Genomic DNA, 9150 nt, shown 5'->3' with positions numbered 1-9150 from the left:
TTTCCTATAGGGCCGTAAGAGGGAAGAACAAGCCTGACTCCATAGTGGGTCTGTTTCTTCCACTTTAACCTCTGTATTCTGTTGCTTTTACTTTGAGTTAAGAATGTTGCCTGCAGCCTGAAATATACAGGAGAGCCAGTGCTCAAAGCTCTGACCTTTAAGGGGACACCACTTTTCCATTCATACAGAGATAAAAAGTTGCAGAACAAAGAATAACGTTGGTCTAGTTGGAGGTTTACGGGAACATCGTGACCTGACCTTTGTGGAGAAGCTGCAAGAACAAGGGATTCCTACACAAAATGGGCAACAACCAGCCACAGCCCCTCCCTTACCTGGCCTTTAAAAATGCTTTGGCGGTTTTGGGGGCACAAGGCACCCATCTCCTTGCATGGCCCTGCAATAAACCTTTCTCTGCTCCAGAGTCCGACGTGTCAGTATTGTTGGCCTCACTGTGTGTCTGGCACATGAACTTGGTTCGGTAACAGTTTCAGGGAAGGAGTTTTTATGGGCACAATTGGCTAGGAGGTCTGCGGAGTGTGTACCCCCCTTCTGATTGGTTGGTGGTGAGGTAACAGGGTGGTGTTCCAGGAATCTCAATCATCAGCCTCTGGTTCCAAACAGTCTGGGTCCCCGTGCTTGTGCTTGGCCTGAAGTCACCATCCTCCACCGGGTGGGACCTTAGTTCCTGCAGAAGAGCTCAGAGACATGTATCAGGTTGTTATGCAGGTCCCCTGAGGAGAAACCAGGACTCTGCCCCATCTTGCGCTATTGTTTCTTTCTGCACCCCTCCGCTAATAAGTAACTGTTGGAATCTGCCCTTTGGAACTCAGGAAAGGTCTAGGAAGCGGAAAGCCTTTTTCCTACGAACAAGAAATAGGTGACGTGGAAAAGCTTTTATACCCGGGAGGGTCTCACACGGTCCTGCTCAGTTTCAACACCCCCCGCCAACCCTTGTTTGATTCTCCTGCATCTTCAGGAGAACAGGTATTGGACAAGAAAAGGAATAACATTTTGGACAGAGGGGTTAATCATAAACGCAGTTTTAGGGGGACTCGGTTTCACCCGCCTGAAGGAGTGGGACACAAGGTTCAGACTCAGCCCAGACCCCGCCCTCCCTCCCCCTGTCCCACCCGGGCACACCGTTCTTAAAGGGAGCTGTTGTTGAGGCAGGTGCCCAGTCAAGAACATACAGGAGGAGCTCAAGAAAGGCTAACTGAACGGTCTTGCCTCGAGCATCCTCGGCTGCTGCAAACAAACAAAAGTACTTACTGCAATTCTGAAGAGGATGTGCTCAGTGCTCTCCGGGTTAATAAGCTGAAAGTCGAGCATTTGTTACAATTTTACTTGATACAATCTTTATATTAAATGTTTCAGAAAAGTAAACCGTGGCCCCTACTACTAAAAAGTAGACCATCTGGGGGCAACAGGACAACGACACATGAAACACTAAGGAGCAGCACACAATCATGAAGTGCAAAATTATCTCAACAGGAGAGCTCAGAGGAGAGGGAGGTCAATGAAGGATGAAGAAATGCATGGAGAAGCTGGATTTGAGGGCTGGATGCAGATTGAATGAAGGCAGGGGAAGAGCCAGAACAAAACCAAAATCCTAAGCAAATTGAGCATCATTTTTGTCCTTACCTAGCTCCTGGAGGGATCTGAAGTGGCTTGCAAAAATATATAGTAAAACCTCACATCCATTAGGATGGCTACTATTAAAAAAATAACTAATAATAACAAGCATTGGCGAGGATGTAGAGAAATTGAAACTTGTGCAATGTTGATGGGAATGTAAACTTGGTACAGTTGCTCTGGAAAATGGTATGGTGGTTCCTCAAAAAAATTAAAGATAGTCTTACCATATAATCCAGCAATTCCACTTCTGGGTAATTCCACTTCTCAAAAGAATTGAAAGCAGGGTCTTGAAGCAATATTTGTAAACCCATGTTCATAACAGCATTATTCATAATAGCTAAAACAAAGAAGCAACCCAAGTGACCACTGACGGATGGTGGACAAGCAAAATGCAGTACACGCATGCACACACACTGGAACATTAGTCACCCTTAGAATGGAATTCTGCAATATGCTACAACATGGATGAACCTTGAGGACATTATACTAAATGAAATAAGGCAGTCACGAAACAACAAATACTGTATGATTCCACCTATACGAGGTACTCAGAGCAGTCAGAATGATACAGAAAGTAGGATGGAAATTGCCAGAGGTTGGGGAGGAGGAGGAAAGGAGAGTTGGCGGTTAACAGGTATAATGTTTTTGCAAGATGAAAAGAGTTCAGGAGAGGCATGGTGGTGATGGAGGTTACCATATGGGTGTTACTTAATACTATTGAGCTGTACACTTAAAAATGGTTAAGAAAGTAAATTCTATGTGTATTTTACCACAATTTTTAAAATTGGGGAAGAAAACCACCACAGCCATACAAATATTAACATTGACAACAAGAACACTGAATGCAGTTTAAAGTTTCTTAATGGGGTTGTCTTTTGTCCCTAACGTATATAACAATCCTGTCAAAATACTGTGACTTAAGAGCACTTGAAATATTTCTTCTCTGAGGAGTTATAGCACAAACTTGATACTGGGTTGTTTTCAAGTTTTAGAAATTATTTTATGGTTTTTTATTTAATTTTGTCTTTTAATTATATAAAACATTTGCACGGTTCTTAAGTGTAAACCACAAAGCAGGTACATTCAGAGAAGCACAGCTTTCATCCTTGTCTCTGTTTCCTGTTCTCTTCCTCCCCCTATAAAATGTTAAATTTTTATTTATCCTTCCATTCTTTCTTTTTGAAAATATGAGAAAATGCATGTCTCTTTCCTGTTTTACCCTCTTTCTTATACAAAGGTCAGACACTACAACAATTGTTCCACACCTTGCTCTTTTCAGGGTAATAATATATCTTGGAGATCATGCCATGATTCTTTTCACACTTGCAGAGTCCTCCATATAGGGATTGTGATTGGCAGAATCCTAAAGACGACCCTCCCCATCCCACCCCAGCTATTCAATCCAACACTACCCTAGGAACCACTGGGAAGAGAATTTGAAGACGTAATTAAATCCCAATTCAATAACCTTAAAATATGTAGGTGATCTGAGTGAGCCTAGTCTAATCAGGTGATGCTCTTAAACCAGACCATTTTCTCTGGCTGGTGGCAGAGGAGAAGTCAAAGACACTGAAGCCTGCTCAAAAACAAAAACCAAGCAATCCAATCGAAAAATGGGCAGAAGACCTTAACAGGCACTTCTCCAAAGAAGATGTACAGATGGCCAGTAGGCACATGAAAAGATGCTCAACATCACTAATTAGAGAGATGCAAATCAAAACTACAATGAGGTATCACCTCACACCGGTCAGAATGGCCATCATTAAAAAGTCTACAAATAGCAAATGCTGGAGAGGGTGTGGAGAAAAGGGAACCCTCCTACACTGTTGGTGGGAATGTAAGTTGGTGCAGCCATTATGGAGAACAGTATGGAGGTTCCTCAGAAAACTAAAAATAGAATTACCATATGATCCAGCAATCCCACTCCTGGGAATATACCCAGACAAAACTATAACTCAAAAAGATACATGCACCCCTATGTTCATAGCAGCACTATTCACGATAGCCAAAACGTGGAAACAACCAAAATATCCATTAACAGATGAATGGATAAAGAAGATGTGGTATACAATAGAATACTACTCAGCCATAAAAAAGAATGAAATAATGCCTTTGTAGCAACATGGATGCAACTAGAGATTATCATATTAAGTGAAGTAAGTCAGAAAGAGAAAGACGAATACCATACGATATCACTTATATGTGGACTCTAAAATATGGATTCTAATAAACCTGCACTGCTTACATACTTACACATAAAGTTACTGTATATATAAAAAATATTTTCAAGGACTCATGGGCTTGGGAATATTCAAAAGACATTATTGCTACATTTCAGTATTTACCAAAAAAAGCCACAAAGTAATTTCAAACATTAAGCCACTGCAAAGACCTATCTACAAAACAGACTCATAGACATAGAGAACAGACTTGTGGTTGCCAAGGGGGAGAGGGAGGGAGAGGGAGAGGGATGGACTGGGAGTTTGGGGTTAGTAGATGCAAACTATTATATATAGAATGAATAAACTACAAGGTCCTACTGTACAGCACAGGGAACTATATTCAATATCCTGTGATAAACCATATGGAAAAGAATATTAAAAAAGAATGTATATAATGTAATGTGTGTAACTGAGTCACTTTGCTGTACAGCAGAGATAGGCACAACATTGTAAATCAACTAGACTGCAATAAAAAAAATTTTTTTTGAAGGAAAAAAAAGACAAAGACACTGAAGCCTGAGGGGGATTCAGGGCCTGAGACATGTTCCTGCCGGCCTCCAGGAAGGAAGCAAACAGCTATGCTGTGAACTGCTCATTGGAGGCTGAGAGCAAGACCCAGCTAAAAACCATCAAGAAAATAAGGACTCCAATTCCACAGGGACAAGGAGCTGTGTTCTGCCAACCAACAGTGAGATGGGAAGAGGACCCAAGCCTCAGGTGAGAATTCAGCACCAGCCATACCTGGACCCCAAGTATGTGAGGCGTGGCACCAGGACTGCTGACCCACAGGAGCTGTCAGATTAACAAACATGTGTGCCCTTTAAAAAAAAAATACATGGGTAAATTTTAAAAGGCAAAGGAGACCACCTTCACCGCTCAAGGCAAGGAAAATAACATGGGGTCAGTGGAAAGGTTGTAAAAATCAAGCCATGCTGTAAGAATCTCTGCAGTACTAAAGAAGAGATGCATATGTGATTCCAAGTTTCCTAGTGGTCAAAGCAAATAAGGACACACGATTAAGTACAAGTTGTAATTTCTATAAGGAGTGAATATACTGGTTGTACAGCAAAGAGGTCTGAGTGATGGTTCCTCCTCGTGGGTCTCATAAAAGGCACCCTGAGTATTACAGTGGGCTTCGCTTTTCATGAAAAAACTGTACTGTAAGGTCATTTTATAGCATCTATTTTTATTAGAGGACAGAACACCAAAACAGACTTTATTGAAAGTGAGTGCAATAGGAATGTAAACGATATAAGCAAACATCCAGACACAAGAATGGGTCTTTGGGTATTTGAAACATTGAGGAGATAAGCCTGATTACAGGAAAGTTGGGATAGTGCTGGGTTACAGAGGCTTTAAAACCAGATGCAGGCATTAAACAGGGAGGCGCTTTAACCCTAGAAGTCACAAGATAAAAGCTGAATTTAAGAACATGGTGTATATAAGGGTGGGTTAGACCAAATTTGTCTAAGCCTCTGTGCGACTACGCACTCATATGCAACCTTGGAAAACCTGTTTTAGACAAATTACCGGTATATGGGTCAGTCTAAATGCCAATTATCAGTACATTCCTGGCATCCAGCATCATGGGGCAAAGCAGAGAGGTTCAATCCTTGTGACAAGTTCTGTCAATTTCAGTAGGAAAAGGGTTATACTTTTTTCTGCATGTTGTTTTAGCAAAAACCCTGGTTTTTAGATGTATTGCATCTACCACAAAGATTATGAACCTAGGAGACAAGGTGACATTCAAATTCTCAGAGCTTTCCGATGTTCCTCTCTGTGTATACACACCAATTGTTAGGGGGAGCTGCTCTTGTGCCACTTACTTCGGTTTAAACCCCAAGGCAATTTCCCCCCTCTTAGTGCAATGTCACCACCATCCCAGCTGAGGACACTCATCACAACGAATCAGCCATCAGGCAGGAAGGCTGCAGCAGGGGATGGTCTCCCGGACCCCTTGAGAGCAGAATGAGGGCCTGTAAATTAATCTGGGTCTCCTTCCCCAGCAGGACAGTGAAGAAAGCCACGAGGATGGGCCACCTCTGGTCTTTCCTTCTCACGCCACATGTCACTTTTGTGATAACATGCTGACTATATTTTACACTTTAATCCAAACCAACCTTAGAATATATTTTCTCTTGACTCCACTAACTGGAGTCACGCGAGAAAATTCCTTATGTATAAAGACTGTTGTACACAGTTTTAAATGTACATACTTTGTATTCTTTTTTCTTATTACAAACGGCATACCATTTAATTGCAAGAAGAATTTTAGAAAAAACTATATTTTTAAGGTAAATAAAAACTAATTGAAAGTGTTGTACACTTTAAATGGGTGAATTATATGGTATGTGAATTATATCTCAATAAAACTGTTATTAAAAAAATTAATTGAAAGCCCACTGGCCTTGTACATGAAGTTTAAAATGGCAGCTAACTGTAAGTGGGTTTCTTTCATGGTTATTCTTATAAGCCAAGATTTACAACACCCGAGATACCTAATCTACAGAAATTAATAAGAAATTCATAATCATGGTTTGATATTTGGGGGGAAATCTCTACGTAACACGCTGTACTAAGCATCTCCAACTTAGCAGGCCCACGACTCCTCCCAGCCGTTTAGGCCGTGGGGACCCGTAGCACCCAGGCGGCGCGTGGACAGCCCGGCTCCTCAGTACAGCCCGTGCTCTTATTCCCAAGAGGGAGATTAGAAAGCTGCCTTAGATACAACTTTCGTGATGAAAAAGCAGCATCGGTTTTCTCTTGGCATTCTTCTAGCCAGTCTGCCAGGTCATCTAAGTTGTAAGGAGCGTCCTTCTCACGATTTCAGAAGATTATTTCGTCTTGAATGGGGAAGATGTGTCCGTGAGCACTCATTCTGTTGAGTTGGCATCCATGCCACAGAGAAGGGCATCTGTGCCCAAGGACGCCTTCCGAACCTACCCCGCCGAGCGCTCAACTGCTTAAGGCGAAAACCTGGAGTTCATTCCTACCCTCCCGCACCCAGGCCGCCTCCAAGCAGAGTCCTGCTGCAGCTCCAGCCTGCACCCTCTCCTCGAGCAGAGCCGGGCCCGCGTCCGGGCCCTGGGCCTGAATGACTGCAACGGCTGGGCGACGGTCCCCCAGGATCGCGCCCTCCCCTCTGCCCTCCCCTCCACAGAGGGCTCCCCCTGAAGCCACGTCCGCTCCTCTGTCCCCGCCACGAAGGCTCTGTAGCAGCTCCCCACCCTGCGCACGACAAGGCTGCGCCCTCCCCATCTGGTCCCCACTCCCGCCTGCTCGCCCTCGCCCACCACACTCTTCCCGTCACCGCTCTTCCCATCACCGCTCCTACGGGACAGGGCTTTGCAATTCCCCGAGTGACATGTCCCTTCCCACCTCCGTGCTGTTCCAAACGTGAGGCAGGAGGGAAGCGGGCAGGGCACAACCTCTCAAAGAAGGACATAGCCCTTGAGGATAGGACATAAACTGGTTAGAACCGACTAGGCTCAAGGTGGAGGAAGGTTCCACTTCCAGTGGACCTTGAGCCTCCGTATACGCTCACTGTAACACATGATGCTAAGTGACACACCCGCCAGTGCCGTGACAGTTCCGAGGCCGACCATAAGAGGCCAAAAAGTGGGCAGTGGCCCAATTCCTGGAAATCCCCACCCTTTCCCCAAAACAGTTAGAATAATCCTCCCGCTCATTAGCCTATGAAATTACCCAGCCTAAAAAACTAACCACCACCATATTTTGGGGCCTCTCGCCTTCTGAAACGGCCCACACTCTGTCTATGGAACATGTACCTCTCTAAAAACATCCACCTCTTACCTATCGCTTTCTCTCTCACTGAATTCTTTCTGCAACGAGACATAAAGGACCTGAGCTTCATTAAGTCCTGAGACCAGGTGTGTGATCTCAATTAAAAGACAGTGGGTTCAAGTCCCACTCTGGGTTGTGTGGTTTCAAATGCTGTCTGCCCCAACTCCAGGGCTCTCACTTCTTCTGGTGACATCAGATTTATCCCTCAAGACACGGCCCAAGCATCTCTTCCAGGGAAGCCTTTCCTGATCCAGCAGGACACGCTGATGCCCTCCTTCCTCCCTCTCCTTAACTTGTGTGTGTGTCTTTAAGTCTGTGTTTCGTGGAAGGATCCTGACCTCTGAATTCAGGAAATTTTAGGAAGACACTGAATAGACTGCCAGGGATCTGTGAACATTGCAAGTCACACACAAAATCTCGTATCCATTTCAAATAAGTAGCTTCCGGGAAGAGGGACCACTTCTTTCACCAGGTTCTCAAGAGGAACTTTACCTTCACGTGTTAAGAACTCTCTGCACTAAATTGTGAGCTCTTTGAATGCAGACACGATCACATTACATTTTGTTTCCCTGTTTGTAGCTTAGTTCCTAGGGCTTGTAAACACTAAATGCATTATTAGCTAATGGTTGAATAAATGAGGGAATGAAATAACTCATTTAAAAAGAATTTATTGCTATGGGTAAGAACCAGTGTTGGCTCTAGCTATGATTAAAATAGACCTGGTTGCTGCTTTCATTGGGAAAATAATCTGGCAAGGGAGACAGGCATGAAACAATTAATCATGCAGTTGCTATTTCATTGCAATAGTGGGAAGGCCTGTAAGGCAGAAGGACAGGGCGCTAGCAGAGGGCTTTGATCCAGTCTGCTAGTGGGGGTCTGAGGTCAGAGAAGGCTCCTCTGAGGTCTTAATGCTGGTAAAGTAAAAGAATAATAACTAAGAACTATTACCAAGAGTGATAACTACAGTTACTATCCATCAGTACGTTACAAGGTTAGCTAGGAGACAGCATTATTTATACATAAAGAATACAAATCCTGACTTAAGAGATTCCTTTGATTGATGAAGGAGATTTGCTAGTGAAGGCAGGTGTTCCTCCCTGATGAGATCACTTAGCTTGGACATTTCACCAGGAAGTACCATGGAAGAGTGTAACCCTGAAATTTTATGAAACTCCTTTTTAAAAAAAATCTGCCCCCAATTTTCTAATAGTGTAAGGCCAGCTCTGGATACTTAAGATCAAGCCCCTAGGGCAGCATGTCTGCCAGGCTCAGTGTCCCAGAAGTGGTTCTGAGTCTGGCCTCAGTCCTCTGACCACCCCCTGCCCCACTGCCCCCAGCATCCCATTTCTACCTCTGCCCTCTGGCGGGAGGGTCAGCTCACCTGCTGCATCTCCCAGACTCACATGAGCTTCCCCATCCCAGCCCCCCATCTGACAGGTCTGTGTCAGAGGCCCTGGCCAGCTCAGGCCCCTCCTCGGTGCCCTGACTC

Source organism: Eschrichtius robustus, chromosome 10 (genome assembly GCF_028021215.1).
Source record: "Eschrichtius robustus isolate mEscRob2 chromosome 10, mEscRob2.pri, whole genome shotgun sequence".
In the NCBI taxonomy this organism is placed as follows: domain Eukaryota; kingdom Metazoa; phylum Chordata; class Mammalia; order Artiodactyla; family Eschrichtiidae; genus Eschrichtius; species Eschrichtius robustus.
Note: the sequence above shows the minus strand (reverse complement) of the source record.